The following is an 18,419-nucleotide window of genomic DNA, read 5'->3' on the forward strand; positions in this document are numbered from 1 at the left end:
TATATTTATATATATATATATATATATATATATATATATATATATATATATATATATATATATATATATATATATTATATATATATATATATGTATATATATTATATATATATATATGTATATTTATATATATATATATATATATATATATATATATATATATATATATATATAAATATAGATATATACATTTTACGGAAGGCAAATTTTACAATTAAAAATAGTCACAATTCCATACATAAATTAACTAAATTAAACTAACTTGAATAGTTGAAACTTAAACCATCAATTTAAATCATATAATGTACTTCGTTTATAAGATGAAAACCAGTTAAAACCATATCATTCCTCTATCTTTGATCCTCCAGAACTTTACTAAATAAACTTACACCTAAAATCAAATTATCACATGTCAAAAAAATTTAAACAGTATTATTAAAATCAGATATGACTAATAGGTTAATATTAAATTTTATTTATTCTTCACCATATAAAAAGTTAAATGCAAAGAGAAACACAATCATTCACTAACATAATTACTTTCATTCCTTTTTGGAGTCCTCTGTAGTCGTAAAATTAAATCCTTCGCCTACTTCTTTATCTAATAATAGATACTTATAAGTAATTATTTAGTAAAACAAATATAAGCAAAAATGTAAAAACTAAAATGTAGACCCAGTGCAAACAGATTACGATATATATCTAGGCAATCACAATACAATAAACAGATTCAAATATAAAAATAAGATTTATTAGATGTTTATTTGATATAGTACTTCACCATTAATTATAGAAGTTAATTTGATATAGTACTTCCCCATTTATATAAAACTATAACAGTTTTTTTATTCATATAAAACAACTAAAATAGGAATGAGTACTGTAAAATTTAATGACCTCCAGTAACTTTAATTCTTTTAACTCTAAGCTTGTTCCATGAATAATCAATTGGAAAACTATTATAGGCAGCTTTCATTCCATGAACACCAGTTGACAAAAATAACCAACCATCTTCTACCCAACAACATAGAGCAACTGCCTCTGCTTCAATCTGTTTTTAAAATAAACAACTTAAGCCCAAGATTGTTAAGTCATTGTAATAGATCATCTAAAAAAAAAGCATCATTTGTTTTATTTACATATATATAAATATATATAATTATATATATATATATATATATATATATTTATATATATATATATATATTTATATATATATATATATATATTTATATATATATATATATATATATATATATACATATATTTATTTATATCTACATATATGTTTACATTATATATATAATATATATATATATATATATATATATATATATATATATATATATATATATATATATATATATACATTGATAATATAAATAATATAAACAAATTTATAATATAAACATTTATAATATAAACAAATTATAATATAAACAATATTTATACTTAAACAACAAATTATAATATAAACATTTATAATATAAACAAATATATATGTTTATATGTATATACATATATATATATATATATATATATATATATATATATATATATATATATATATATATATATATATATAAATATATATATATATATATATATATATATGTATATATACATATATATATACATACATTATATATATATATAAATGGTGTTTAAAGTTTTTTAAATAAATAAAAAAATTAGTCTGTTAACAGACTAAATTTAGTCTGACTTATAATGTTTTATTAATTTTGATATTACTTAAAACATCTGAATCTTATCAAAACTAAGTGCTATTTCTAACTTAGAAATAACGCATTTAAATCATCAAATAAATCATCAACAAAAATAACCTGAATAAACCGAATATACTCTGAGATTTATGTATATTATATACAATTTAATGCAAAATATAAAAGTTTTAAATTAGCCGCAATAAAAAGAAGTTATAAAACATAACTTTATTAAAAAAAAATTTTTATACTATCTGCATGCATTCTATTAAGTTTTCATTGTCTTTTCTTTACGGCAAATTATTTTTGTAATGGCTAGTTAATGAGACAATAATTTTCAATGTGTCACTTTCTCAACGTTGTCAAAACAACGTTTAATTAGCGTTGGCAAAATAACACTTTTTCCACGTTCTTTAACTACCACATTTTCAACGTTGGTATATGTAACGTTGAATAAGCGTTGTTTCATAAATAGCTTAAATACGTTGAAAAAGCAGCTAATGCCTAACGTTAAATAAACGCATTTTTTTGAGAAGATAATATAAGTTGATATTTATACGCTTATTCAACGTTGAAAATGTGACGTTTAAAAAGCGGTTTATTTTTAACGTTGATGAAGCATAGATTTTGAATCGTCTTTAAAGTGGCTTTTTGCGTAAGTTGATTCCACGTTGAATAAGCGTCTTTTTTTGAGAAGCTAAATTACGTTACAATTTCATGGCTTATTCAACGTTTAAATTTACCGCGATTTAGTATACAAAAACAAACATTGATTCAACGTTGAAAACGCGTTGTTTTTGTGACTGCAACGCTTTTTCTACGCTGCGACCGGTTTTCAACGTTGATTCAACGCTGACATGTTTGCTGGGTTAGTCAATCTTTTAATCGACCTTAATTAAACATAAATATTTATAGATTTAAAATCTGCGCTTTCCCAGTAAACACAGATTGGTTCAGAATTGATCAATATATTTAGTCGAAATCGGTCGAAAAATGGATATAACGTTTAGCGACATATTATTGCCTTAAAATCGACACTTGATTTGAAATGTAAATTTTAAACTTTTTTTATATATACGTTTACTAAACGTCAATCTAACGTTTAGAATATCGACTTACATTAGTCAATTTGTAAATCTTTACTCAATCTTCATTAAACGCAAACATGTATAGATTTAATATCTGCGCATTAAATCTTTTAATGTATATGTTTGTTAAACGTCGATCAAACGTTAACAATATTGAATAATATAAGTCGTTATTCTAAACGTTTGATCGACGTTTAATAAACGTTTATTATATTATAATATAGTAATAAAGCCATTGGTCAGAAGACTCACATAACAGTTTAAGTCCCGCGGTTTAAAAAAGCATAATTAAAACGAAATAAAAAACTTAATAAAAAATTATTTTTATTAGCAAAATAACTGAATTAGACTTAAATGCGTTTTTAAGATTCACTTCCTTACAACAACTGAAAGCAAAACAACTGATAAATTGATGGCCACATTGACACAATTAAAAAATAATAGTTGCTGGTTTCTTGTTATGAAAGTCCTGCTGCAAGAACTTTTTTTGTAAGTTTATAAACCGTTTAAACGCTAGTATGATTGTGTAACAGTAGGTATTCATCTTTACAATAATCAAGAGGTTTAATAACTAAATATTTTCATTATTTTAGATGCATTTTAGTTTAACATTTGCTAAAGAGCAGAGCTGGTAAAAACCACTGCATATGTTATGTCGCGACGTTACTAATTTTTTAATGTCAAAAATAAACATGGATGGTACAAGAAGTTTTGGAAATTTCCATTCATAAAATTGTCTATATGTAAAGTTGGTCTGTGTAATTCCAAATTTGGTTTATGAATGTACATTTAAAATGCTAGCTATTTTACCCTAGTTCTTTGTGGTTTTAAATTAGGTTATGAAATCAGAGGATCAGGGTACGAATGTAGAAGATGATGTGGCACAAACAGGTGCAAGATGAACAAGCAGTAGACGGTATTCTTGGAAGTTTTATGATAAAATACAAACCATAGAAAACAGTAATCCAAAATATATGTATATGAGTTTATTAATTTTATTAGCATTCTTTGACTTACTTAATGTAAACTTTTATTTTCTGCTAATGATGTTAAGTTTTTAAAATATTTGGAAGAAATTGTTATTATAAAATTTCCACCACAAAAAGCTTGATTATTTAATTTTTTTCAATTATCGAAACATAAACAAGTACAGTGCACAAACATTTTTTCTCTAAATCCCCTCTATATGAAAACGTTTTAAATAAGTTGATAACTTTATACATAGTTAATAAAATAAAAGTATAGTATAAGTACTGTCTTATGAAGAAGTTTAGGAGCATTTTTATATAGACCAGACCTTTTATGGGCAAACCACATGGGGCAATATACTCGGAGTATATACTTTGTAATTGCCCTCAACTTATCTGTCGGGTTTTCACTCTTGCATAAATCATTATTCTTAAAGCTAGAGTTAGCCATCTGGCATTGTAAACAGGTCCTGGTTTTCTATTAAATGTTTTGGGGGTATAAAACCATTAGATATTCCAATACAGTATTTGTAAAGTTTACGTTTAACTGTGCTAAGATCAGATAAAATATTAGAGTTTACTTTGAAGTCAATCATTGAATGAATTGGAAGAAAATCAAGTATTGGTAAATCATGCAAATTACCTGAAGAAGTTTTTTATCAATAGGGCCCTTATATATCTTTGAACCGTTAATTTTATTATCTACTTCAGGAATGACACAACAAAGTGGTAACTCATTTAGGTGAAGTACACATCCTTTTAAATGGATTCATTGGTTTAAAAGCCTTTTTTAATGTCACAACTAAACCGTTATATGCACTAGAATTAGCGGAAGTGTTATCCAGAAGAATAGCTTCAAAACTACCAATGCTGTTGTATTTTTCGAGTATTTTTAGTGTCTCGATTGCCATTGTAATTTTTGTTCTATTTTTTATTATTAGTTTTGAAGTTCATCCTTTACTATTCTATTAATAATAGGTTCAGCATAAAGATCAATATGCTAATATATCTGCAAAACGTAATTTTATCTTTTTTACCATCTAGTCCAATGACTTTGAAATGAAAAACTTCTAAGCAATGTTTTTTACTAATCATGGTTGAAACACGCTATTTATTGTAAAGTATCTGTTTTTCAGTGATAATTTGTGATCTGTCATTCTGAGTTATAATTCGATAGTCTATCAAGGTAGCAGTTGCTATGGCAAATGTTGCAGCGTCACTTAACTCGAACCTGATAGCAACTTTGGTAAAGTTAGTTAAATCTGTGTAATTTTTTTCACAAAGTTTTGCAAAAAACTCATGATTCTCATTTTTATAACTATCATTGTTATCTATTTATCAAAAGTTTCACTGATGCAATCATTATCTAAATGGAGTACCGTGTCACTTGTTAAATTAGTTTCTCCTTACTTATTTTTCTTGCAATATTGGCTGTCTCTTTCTAATCAATTAGGTGTATCTGCCAGGTTCTAAAGGGCCCTTGCTTAACTCTCTGATCCTTTACATACTCTAGTTCTGAAACTGGAACCTTAAATTAAAAAAAATTCATTTTATAGCTTAAAAAAAATATTCAAAATATTAACAAGCATAAAAACGATAACAGAAAAAAAAAAGTAAGCTGTTTGCGTTCTTCACAGACTCACATAGTGCTTATTAGAGCAACTCTTGCATCAAACATTTCTAAAGGGTGATATGTTATTAAAATATATTGACATAACTTAAGAGGAAATAAAAAACTGCGCAGCGTTAAAAATTGTTGGCAGTGTAGTAATAAATTTGTTTGAACAAACAGATGTTTTAAAATTGTGGCCTTTTGAAAATGAATTATTAACTTCAAACCTATCATGACAATTTAAAAAAAGAAGTTCACATCTGCATGCTGATATACCAAACATTTTTAAAAGGTTATTTTTCAACCAACATACACTGTTTTTATGTTTTAAAGTTTTAGATTCAGGTGCAATTACATTTCAAAACGTTCTTTGAAAATTTTCACTTTGAGGTTTCTCCTTCATTAATGGGAGATTTGGATTCAAGTTTCTCCAAATTTTAAAGATTTTATCACTCACTTTTAAAACTATGGAAGGAGAACCAATTTTTTCAGTTGTGATTATTTCTTTTTTGACCTTTTAGGCATATTGAATAATCTGTTTATATGTTTGGAGGTCACTAATAGGTAGTTCACTTGGTTGCAAAGCATATCTTTCACTTTGATGTCTAGTTATAATACTATGTGTTATTTTTTTTGATAGTTGCCCAGATTTACATTTTGCATTCCTTTTAAATATTTAAATCCAGTCTGAAAAAGATTTTTTAAAAACTCATTATATAAGATGTGTGAAAATTCGTTTAAAAATTCCATAAAACCAGAATTCAATAAAACCAAAATTCCAGAAGCTAAATATATAGTTAATATAAATATTTTATCCGTATCAGATTTTATGTAACATTTTATATCTTAAACATTGCAAAAAGTAACTCTTTCCCAACAAAAAAATGAAAAAATGACAAACTTGTTGTTATTATACCAATTTATATCGCGAAAATAACAGTATAGGCGATGTTCTGTTCTATTTCGCAATACTTAAATGAAACCATAAAAATGTAATTTGTTCTGTTTTTTCCAAAAAAATGACAGTTTTGAACTTTTTTAAACTAAAATATATATTTTATTAAAGAAAAATAGAACATTTCCCAAAGTGAGGTGACTGTTGACTTTAACTTGGTAGCGGCTTACTGTATATGCTCTGAAAGTAGTTTTGAACTTTTTTAAATTAAAAAATATTTTATTAAAGAAAAATAGAACATTTCCCAAAGTGAGATGACTGTTGACTTTTGGTTGAACTTGGTAGCGGCCTACTGCATACGCTCTGAAAGCTTATTCACAGGAAACTTTAATAATTTTTGAAGAAAATTTTTATTTTATTGATTGTTTTGATTTTAAAATTATATGTAAAATCTGAGTTTTACGATTTTAATGTTAACCTGGCTTAACATTAATAGAAAATTTTTAAATCAACACAATTTTTTTACATATTAGAAAATTAAAACCAAACAATATTTATTACCAAATTTAAGATTTTATTGCAGTAAAATATTTCTCAAAAAATACAACTTTTTGAACAGTCCCAAGCTCCTTTTAATTCATAGTCTTAGTCAAGTTTTTTTTAGACTTTTTAACTACAAAAAGTACATTTTTAAGATGATCTTCATTTCTAGTAGCTGGAATAAAATCTTTAATAAGCTTAATGTTTCATCCTGCACCATTATTTAGAACAGATATGTTTTTGATATGATCCATAAAATAAATTATAGCAACTGAGGATGGTTAAAAACATCTAAAGTATTAAGACTATTATTGAGCCATTCTTTTATACTTGCTTGTGATATTTTAAAATGTTTGGAGAGAAGGTAGCTTTGCTCGGAAATCAGCTCAAGTAGCTCTGTGGTCTCAATTTGATAATTTACAACGTTGAAATTCATTTGGCTCTTCAAACTCAATCAGAGCTAACAGCATTTTTAGCTATGTTTTAGAAGGAACTTCTTCATCCTCAAAACACAGAGCTGCGGAGTTAGGTACCACGAATGGCATCCTATTCTGGAAGGAAAGCATTTCCAATATTCTTATTAATTTCTAATAATGTATTAGCCGTCTGGATGGATTTCAAATTGTTGTAGGGAACCAGAAATCCTAAAAAACTTTTAAAAAACCATGTACGATAGCAGATTGCAATGATAAACTTGCACCCTTCAACTGCAGCACTTCTTTTTCTGTCAAGATATTACTGATATATTTGGTCATATAATAAGCCACGATGTAGATCGGATCTGCTAAACAACTTGCCTCATGTCAGGCGCCAGGTTGATGGAGCTTAAAATCTTGTAGTTTCTTGTACTCAAAGGAAGAAGGAGGCTGGCTCACAAACTATACCATAATCATTCCTTGATAACACAATATCAGTAGTTGGATTAGTCAAAAATGTCTTACCTTCCTCGGCAACAGCGCGAAGAACAGAGCCAATCTTTAGATCATCTTTTTGGCAGTCCAATTTAAATTGATTTTTTACTTCATTAACTTTCTTGCAGATTTCAGGCCACTTGTTCTTTAGCTTGACATAAAATAGCTCTTCTTGGACTTTTAGTTTTCTCACCCGTAAGAACAGTTATATCCCGGTGGGAAGTGAGCTAACGACTAGCGAGCGACTAGCTAGCTGTATAGCGATTTTCTAGCGATTTTTCTTTTCTTATTTTATTCTTTCGTAATGTCTTTAACATCTTCAAAAATTCGATTTTTAGTGTTGGATCTATTATAATTATGAAAATAATTGAACTTTAAACATGTCGATTTTGTAACGAATGTCGCTAGCTACATATCGCAGTTTTTAAGAAAGCGATTTTATTACGAAAAGACGCTAGCTACATATCGCGTTTGTCTAGCTGGCTACTAGATAGCCAGAAATAGATTGCTAGTTGATAACTAAATATCGTAGCTTTTGTTCAGCGACTTTATTACGATATCGAGATATATCTCAAAAACTACATATCGCTCCTATATTAACCTATAGTTAATATAGACACGATATCTATATATTACCTATAGTTAATTTAATAATAATTATGATTAAATTGCGTATCATAAAAGTGCGTCGATAAAGAAACGAGTCTAAAAGTGTTAATTTACATACTTCCGAATTACGCAACATAAATTTTCACAACTGTTATGATTTTTGGCGTAATTTCTCTAACGACTTAACTTGTCATATTCAAATTTGCTATACATAGCCTGCAATTTTATCGCTATTTCATTTTTTGCACTATCACACTACGATTCATATCGTTTTTAAAATATCAATATCATTATCAAATATGGCATCTAAAATATCTTCAGATGATTCGGAATGCACCAGAATTCTTCAAAGCTCTAAACGGATGGGCCAAGTTGAAACGGTAACTTACATTTCATTTATTTGTTCTGTAAATTAGTAACCAGACTAGTCTATGGATAGACTTACAACACAGACATAGACAATTCTGTATGTTGTAATGGACACAACAAATGTTTAATTTTTTGTCCTTGTTGTGTCTATCAAATTTTTGATGGTGTTCTAAGATTGCTCAGTTAAAAAATAATTTTCACTTCATAAGTCTACAAAGCATAATTTTTTGTCTATTTGGTGTCTATGATTTTGTCTAAATTTACTTGATTTCATAAAACCAGAAATATTGATTTTTGCCAATAAAATCTAAATTATCCAAAAAATCCCTTAGAAACAAAAAAGAAAATATACGATACATTATATTTGAATTTTATTTGATGGTAAAAATGACTTTTATGGTGACAAATTTAAAGTGGTGACAAATTTTAGGACGGAATATGACAATAATGTTTACATAAATAGTTGATTTTCCAAAATTTAGATCCAATCATAGTCAGATTCACAGTCTGAGGATAGAATGTTAAGAAAATCAGGATTGATCAGATTTTTTAAATGATAAACTTACCTTCAACTTTTTTGAAGTAATCCCAAACTGGAGAGGGCATTTTAAAAATAAATTTTCACGCACATTCACTGAGAATTGAAAAACAACAGAACTGAGTAATTAATGAACTTCAATTGAGCACAAAATAGTCCATTTTGAGGTTTTTAAATAGACATTAACTTTTTAATCAACAGCACACGCTGGACAAAAAATTAAAAAATGAACTTCTGTTAGAAAAATTGTATTTTCAATTTTGTGCTCGTTTTCAGTTTTTGAAACGATGCTGCAGTGAAAATTTAATTACTCGTTATAAGTCCAAATTATATATTAAATAGATCTTCTATACCTCATTAAAAAATCGAGATTGTTCATTTAGTGTCCGTTTTTAAAATGATTGTCTAGACAGACAAACATTTTTTATAGACTATTTCATTTTTGATAGTTGTAATTAAAATTGTTGCAATTAGTGCTTTGTCGAAGTCTATTTTTGTCCTTTTATAGTAAGGCCATTAGAGATTGTCTGGTTGCTACTGTAAATAGGACTCTAATAATCGATTTGATTGCGACATATCGCAGCTTTTTAGCTACTGATTTTAGGCCGGGTGAATAAAGATGAGCAATTATAATACAATCTCTTTATTAAAAACTGCGATATGTAGCTATCAACTAGCTATTGATTTGTGGCTATCTTGTAGCCAGCTACACAAATTGCTTTTAATTAGTAATTGGTCAGTTTTACGTGAATAAAAACTTTAGGAGCTTTCGTTAAATTTTTGTTTACGTAAAGGTAAGCAGTATACTTAGTAATTGGTCAATTTTACTTTAATAAAAACTTGATAAAAATTGCTCATTTTTATTCACCCGGCCTTTAAGTCGAAATGTTTTAATACAGTTGTAGTTTCGGCGCACTGTTCCAGACTAGTGGAAAAAGATGTTGGTAAGATAGATAAGCGCAGTCAGTTTACTATTGACAATTGATTTTTGTTTATTTTATGTCATTAGAAACAGCACAAAATTCTTTTTAATAAAGAACTAAAATAATTTTTAAATATTTTTGTTTAAAACATAATGTAATCAAAGTTAAAAGATTTTCATAAGTGTGGCGCAACTGCAGTTTTTCCCACCACCCCCCCCCCTTTTTTTTTTATGATTGATTATGATAGAGAATTTTATACTGATTCAGAAAAATATAAAAACGTAGACCTGAAAATCAACGACAAGTGCTCTAATTCGAAGTCAAAGTTGTAAAAAATCCCATTAAAAACCCTAATATTCGCCATTTTTTTGATAATACTTTACCTATATTATATTGCTTTATATTACTTTTAACTAACTTTTATTATTTTTATATAACATATATTATAATATATGTAATAATAATATATATAATATATATATAAAATACATGTATTATATATATATATATATATATATATATATATATATATATATATATACATATATATATATATATATATATATATTTGTGTGTGTGTGTGTAGTCTATTCTTTTGATATTGCTTTACATATATGTAAAGCAGTATCAAATATAAAAATTACATTTTTAGTTCATCAGGTCGTTAAGAACAGCTCGTCGAAAAAGTTTTGAAAATGCTAGAGCATCTTTAATTGAAGATGCTAACATTGAAGCAGTTGAAAATAAAATAATTGATGATTATGAATGTGATGCAAGTTGTAATAATGATATTTCATTTGAGTCTAGCAACGTAATTAGTTCAGATGAGTCATCTGATAAGGACAATGACATTAGCATGACATCAAAAATCTACGACCTAAATCAAAAGCTTTTGGACTTTTATTTAAGATATAATCTGACTAGAAATGCTATGCAAGCTCTTTTAAAGTTATTAAACATCAATTATGATAAAACTTTGCCATTATCTGTTACTACACTTAAAGCTAAGTCAATAACCTACAACCAGTCTAAAAATTGCGTAAAAAGAATTGAAAAATAAAATTTGATGTCATATATTGGCGTCAAAGACAATTTATTGTATTGCATGGACCATCGTAATTTACAATTAAGTTTAAAAAATAAAGATGGCAACAGTGGCATAGTAAAATTACGACTGTTTTTTAATTTAGATGGTTTGCCTGTTTTTAAAGCTTCTAAATTATCATTTTGGCCAATTCTAATGTCATTTAGGGATTATAATCATATTGGTGCACTTCCTGTAGCATTGCACTGTGGTGTAGAAAAACCAAATTTGAATTTTTTTCTTAAACAACTGGTTGATGAATTGCAAATTTTAAGTGTTCCTTTTGATTTGAAAGGACAACAAATGGTTGTTTCTGATGTTGATTTTATCTGCGATACCCCTGCACGTTCATTTGCTCAAAATATTTTTAATCACAATGCATACTACGGATGTGGGTACTGTAATATCAAAGGTGAGTATTGTTACAATCGTATTATTTTTACAGATCAGAATTGTACACCACGTTCTGATGAAAGTTACAAAAGTATATCAGAAAATAATCAGCATGGCCCTTCACCTCTTTTGAATATTCCTCAATTAAGTGGACTGCAATCGTCATGTCCTCCAGAATATATGCATCTGGTACTCCAAGGTGTGGTGAAAAAGTTATGCGCATATTATTTCACTAAAGTACCTTTTCTGCATTTATCTTGTAGACTTTCACAACATTTACTGAGTAAATTATCCGCTGAAATCGATAATATAAGGAAGTATTTACCATCAGAATTCCACAGAAAACTTAGTTCTTTGGTTAATTTTAAAAACTGGAAAGCCTCTGAATTTCGACAGTTTGTTTTATATCTTAGACCATTTTTCTTACATGATAAATTGCCAGATCGGTATTATGACCATTTTATTATGTTGCACTTCAGCATGTATGTTTTGGCTTCTGATGAATATGTTGCTTATCATGTTATTGCATCTGAGTGTGTTAAAAAATTTGTTGAATTTATGCCTATATTATTTAGCAAAAGATCTATGGTCTATAATGTGCATGTGTTAATTCATCTAGCTTTTTTTGTAGTAAAATATGGACCTTTGGACTCATTTTCTGCATTTCAATTCGAAAATATGTTGGGTTTATTAAAAAAAAAGAATTAAAACAGGTAGAAACATTTTTCAACACGCAATTGTTTGCTTAAATGATCTTCGATCAGTAACTAATAATCACTTGAACACTGTAAAGATTTCTACTGATCTGCCGGATTGTGCTTTTGTTATTGATGATGGTTCCATTGTTTTATGCACTAGTACAAGTCTTGACTGTTTACATATATCTGGAATTCTTTTATCTTATGTGAAGCCACTTTATACATTTCCGTACTCATCAAAAGTCCTTAGAATTGGATATTATCAGAAAAGTCGCACACATGCTTATAATGTTAGACCCATTCGAAAATGCATCATGATTATTTGTAGGGAAAACTACTTTCTAATTATCCCATTGGTCTGCAAATTAAACTAAAGTTTCAAAATTGCTATGGGTTATAATTTTAATTTATTTACAGAACTTGATTAGTTTTTTTTTAATTTTTTAAAAAATTTTGTGTTGATTTAAAAATATATCAATTCATTTGAAGTCTTTATACTATTTTAACTGTGTATTTTCTAAATAATAAATGTATAATTTTTATGTTACATTTTGCAAATGTTTTATTTCAGATGAATTATATTGTATATTTGTATTGTGACAGTGAAGTTCTGGAATTAAAAAACTGTGACATAATAATGTCAGAGAAACTAAAAAATCGGTCTATGGATGATTGGAGATCTCGTGGTCAAACATTAACGGAAGATGACCTTCAAATAAAGGCAATGCATGAGGATGGTATAAATGCGGCATGCATATTACAGATAAGTATTTTATACCCTGTTGGAATTAAAAAATAAAAAGTGTTTCAGTAGTAACATTTTTTAAAAGTAAATTAATCTTAAAAAATTGTATTTTTTATTTATTTTATACGTTTCAGTTGGAATTGATACGAAATTGCTTATTCAAAAAATTCAAAAACTTGTAGTAAACAAAAATTTTACTCCTAAAAACGGACTCCTTAGACTTATTGATCGTGTGGGTCAAACCAAAAGGCAGAGCATTCCACCATTGAATGTGAGTGTTTTTAAACCAATTTAATAAATTATTTATATTGTAATCAATATACTAAGTATTGCAGAAAATGTGTTGAATATTTAATTTAGGTACTTTAATTTTTATGATCTAAATTTATTTTGATTTCTGGTGGGCTTTCTTGATAATATAGATTTTTGTATACGTTTATTGTACATATAAAACTATGGTTGTACAAATACTAAAAAAGTTATTTGTTTTGTAGCATATTCTTACTGCAGAATCAGAAGTAAAAATTGAATTTAATACATCAAAAAAACAAGAGAACTCCTATAAATCTACAAAACGGAAAGAGAAAAGAAAAAGCCTTTCTGAAGAACCGTCTTTACCATCATGGCCGTTGTGGGAGCCACCAAAGCTCCCCAATTCCAATTCAGTATACATTTTTAACAATTTTTTATCCCATTTGTGAAAATAAGAATTTTTATTTGGTTTCATTTGAATGGTTTGTTTGTTGTTTTTTTAGTTATCATTTTTAAATGAAAGAATCAGTATAAAATAATTAGAATATAGTGATAGAGTTTTTATATCATTTAAGAGTATTTATAATCATTGTTAATCTTGTTTTAGAACCTTCTGTCTGTCTCTGCCTCAATGGATCAAGTAGATGACTCGCCAGTTACACAGACAGTGTCTCCATCAGAGTTGCAGTCTGTTTCACAAATTCAACCACTATTGCATTCATCTTCTTCCTTTTCTTTGCCATCTCAAAAAAATGGGATAGACCAAATAAATAACTTTATTCTGAAAGCAAACGTTGAACCCAATACTGTTGAAGGCATTCAATTTATAGTGAATGCCATGTACAGAAAAGTTTGTGGGTTGGAAACCGAAATGCGTACCGAAATACGTTCACTTTTAGACACTAACCATGGTAATAACGAAAATATAAATATAGATTATTTACCAGCAAATTCAGTTGAAGAGTTTGATTCACTAGAAAAAAAAAAAATTCACTCTAATGATAAAGATATCATTTGCAGAAAGATGAAGCAAATTGGTGGGAAAAATGTAAGTGACTTTTTAAAAAATGCTTTAAAACTTGCATAACAGACAAGCTATGTTGCAGCATCAATCGAACTGGTGCAGATAAAAAGCGTAGGTTTATAGGACCAGTCGAAAGTTTGATTTTTGATGCAGCTTACTGTTTATTTCCAACTGCCACTGAATCCAGTATGACTACCTTGATTGCGAAACACTTGAAAAAATCTAAAGATCGATATTTTGCAACAAGAAAGAGAAATTCTTCTTTAACAAATGATTTAAACAGTCCTGTTAGAAAAATTCGAAAATTAAACACTGACTCGTGTAGTGATTCCAGTTAAATTCTTTTTTAAATTTGTTTTATTATTTATTCATCTTTTTTCTTTTTTAGTTATTTTATTCTTCATATATATTTTTAAATAACTTTTAATAATATTAATTTAATTTAAGCAAAATCATTTAGTTGTTAATGGCTTTTTTTATTTTTTAAAAATAATTCATACATTTTCTTTTAACATTTTATAATGACTTTAACGTTTATAATTTTTTATTGAAACCAGTTTTAACATTTTGTATTTAACTTGTTATAAATGCAATCTTATTTCAATGGTTATAATTCATTCCCCTGAAAAATATAGCATGCGATTTTTTCAGGAATATCTTCTAGCCTAACCGATATTTACTAGCCTAAAAGTGCAGTTATTGTTACGAGTTTTCACTAGCTATTCTCTACCTTAATTAGCTAGCGGGTCGCTAGCTTATTTAGCTAGCAATTCGCTAGCTTATCAAGCTAGCGATCCTCGTGGCCAAATCGCTGTCTTTATCGTAACGACTTGTCGCTAGCAAGTCGCAATTTTTTGTAGCAAGCGATCCTCGTGGCCAAATCGCTATCTTTATCGTAACGACTTGTAGCTAGCGATCCGCTAGCTTAAAAAGGTAGCGATCCTCGTGGCTAAATCGCTGTCTTTATCGTAACGACTTGTCGCTAGCTAGTCGCAATTTTTTGTAGCAAGCAATCCTCGTGGCCAAATCGCTATCTTTATCATTACGAATATCGCTAGCCATTCGCTAGCCGATTTCCCACCGGGATAGTGAGATATATGTATTTCATATATAAGTCTCCTACATTTTATCCACAATATTGGCAATTTCAAAATATCTGTAAGAAATTGGACTGCTCCATTGACTCTATCTGTATTGCTTGCAGTTGATTCACAATATATACCAATAATCTGCTTTCTACATTATTCTAAAAGATTGTGCACCTTTTCGGCTTGGTTAACTCCTTTTAAAAAGAGACCTTGAACAACACCTAAAAAATGGTCTTCCATGGTAGTGTCTTTGGGAAGCTTACTGAGACTGTAAGTTGCTCAATTTTTTAAATAATGTTAAACCCAGTGATAATTTGTTCTAACAGTTTAGTATCTAAATGAAGATTAAACTGTTTGCCTTAAAGATGATTCGTTATTAAAATCCACTCCAATTCTCCTTCAAGTTCTACATATTTATACATTTTTTCATAAGTGTGTCTCGTAAAAGCGATATATCATTAATTTCTGTACCTCCAGTTTCAAATACTTCAGTTAAAATTGCCAGATGATTTCGTACACTAACATTGAACCTTGTTGCCGGAACAGCAGTACATTCAATGAGCTGTTCAACATTTAATGATGGATTTATCCAATCTCTGGAATTGTACCAAGATATCATTTTATAATATTTTTCTACCTTTTTATGATTATATATACTTTTCAATAAAACAGCTTTAGTTTGTGAAATATACAACTATGTTATTAAAATAATACTATACCTGTGTTTCCAACCGTTACCCAGGAAATCAATTACTAGTTATATCAACTTCTTGTATTTAAAATTAGGTTAAATGAGACTTTATATTGTACCCAGAAATCACAAATTTCTTGCCTAACCCAGCATTATCCCATATTTTTGTAATTCTCGTAACCAAGCAAGAATTATTAGGATCTGTACAAACACCATTTTCACAAACAGGATCCTTGAATTTTGGTTTTAACTTGCAACCTACATTAGTAGAAGTGGGTTTATATTTAACCTGTAACTTGCAAAGGATAAATTGATAGTATCTTAGAATATCACCATTAGATGAAAGCTGTCTCTGAGATAAATCCCTAAGTGGGTACTTCAATAAGTAATTATACCTCAATCTTTCTTTATTTTTCCGTTTTCTCATTCTGTCCAATTATCATTCTCTTTTAGCTGTTCTACCTATTTTTTAAATGAATTTTGAAATAATCAGTTTTTAACTAGATTTATACTATATTTTACACTTGCATCAAAAATCTATGATGTCGTTATTTCCTCTCCTATCATATATTACGGCTTTTATGAACATTTACACGAGAATTACCTCGTGCACTTATTAGAATTCCTTCGCTCACAAACAATTTCATTTAGAAATTTTTTCCTCGAAAAAAAATTTCTAGATAGAACTTTTTATGAACAAAACCATGGGGAATTATACCAACTAATAATATTGTCCAGAGGAAATTATATCAATCGCTAACAATGCTCATACGAATGATGCCAATCTTTGATAATTCCTATGGGAATTAATTGTGTACTAATTATTACATCTTATTAAAACATATTGAAATACTAGATAGCGCTGTTTTTATGTAAATACACATGTCTACAAAACCGTAAAACTCAGTATTTTCATGTCACTTCTAGTAATAAAATAATTCAAAAAAAGATTTAAGTATTTATCTAGGATCAATATGATGGGAATCAGTTTAGAGCACATTGAAATTTTAAAAAAAGTATTATTTTGGGACACCTTTGTGTTTAATTTCCCAGTAAACACGCGACGTAATAAAGACGTCTTAAAACGTGATAAAGATATCATGACGTAAAATAGACGTTGTTTAGACGTTTTTAACAAGTCATGTATTTACTGAGTGAAAGTTATTATTTTTATATAAAACGGCTGTTTCAAATTCGAGTAAAACCTCTTTAGGCAAAATTTTTATGCCACATTGATTTGTACAACAAAGAGGTAACGTTCGCAACTTTCCTCATGAAATTTACGAGAAAAATTAATTTTTAAAATGATTTTATTAAAATTAACATTTTTTTAAACACAATCATCGACTAGCATCATCATCATCATCATCATCATCATCATCATCATCATCATCATCATCATCATCATCATCATCATCATCATCATCATCATCATCATCATCATCATCATCATCATCGTTATCATCATTATCATCATATTTTTTGAGTTGTGTTATTAATAAATACTTCATCACGCGAATTTAAAAACAAAATATTTGAGAGTCGTAAAAATTAAATAAATATAAATAAAGCTTTTATTTTTAAAAACAATTTTAAGCATAGTGTTTTAAGAAATTTATGTTTATTGTATAGTTTATATTATTGTTACATATTGTTAGTATTATTTTTGCGTTTTTTATTTATTGTTAAATATAATTACAATAATTTGTATAGTGCGCTTTTAACAATAACTAACATCTGAAACTAAATTTCTTTCATAAACATAACGAAGCCATTTACTAATAACATTTAATATTCAAAAAATAACTTTTGTTAATCCTACTACCGTCCAACGTTATTTTTGCAATTTAACCGATTCTTAAAATCTATTATATCTGAACACTTAAATATTTTTTTTTTATTCTATAAATAACGCTTTATTCTTAATTCAATAGTTTTCAATGCTTTTCGCATAAAATTATTTCTCTGCGAATTTTAAAACATGCGTTTAGCTATATTGATTCAGTTATCGTCAGAACATTATATATAGCTTTAATATGACCTTACCTAAAACTTATTATACCGGTATGGTCACCATAACTTAATAATCATATTGAAATACTTAAACATATTTAGCAACGGTCCACACGTATATGGCCGCCTCTCAAACATATTTGTTACAGTTCAAGATTAGAAATGTTTCATTGAAAAACCCTCAAAAAAAAGATGCGTCAGAGCCAATATAACAACAACCGTTATATTTTTAAAAGGAAAGAATATTATAAGAA

General features: G+C 27.8%; 1 long non-coding RNA gene across 1 annotated transcript in view; it reads right to left on the reverse strand.

Annotated features, from left to right (window-relative positions):
* Window positions 1–346: 346 nt before the first annotated feature.
* LOC136084384 (uncharacterized) overlaps window positions 347–18,419 on the reverse strand; it is a 67,426-nt gene continuing 49,353 nt past the window's right edge. Inside the window, exons 2-4 of the long non-coding RNA XR_010640530.1 lie at window positions 898–1,108; window positions 533–601; window positions 347–391 (exon numbers count right to left, since the gene is read on the reverse strand). This is a non-coding gene — a long non-coding RNA (uncharacterized LOC136084384). The remainder of the gene's footprint in view (window positions 392–532; window positions 602–897; window positions 1,109–18,419) is intronic.

The sequence above is a fragment of the Hydra vulgaris genome, chromosome 08, assembly GCF_038396675.1.
Source record: "Hydra vulgaris chromosome 08, alternate assembly HydraT2T_AEP".
NCBI lineage: Eukaryota > Metazoa > Cnidaria > Hydrozoa > Anthoathecata > Hydridae > Hydra > Hydra vulgaris.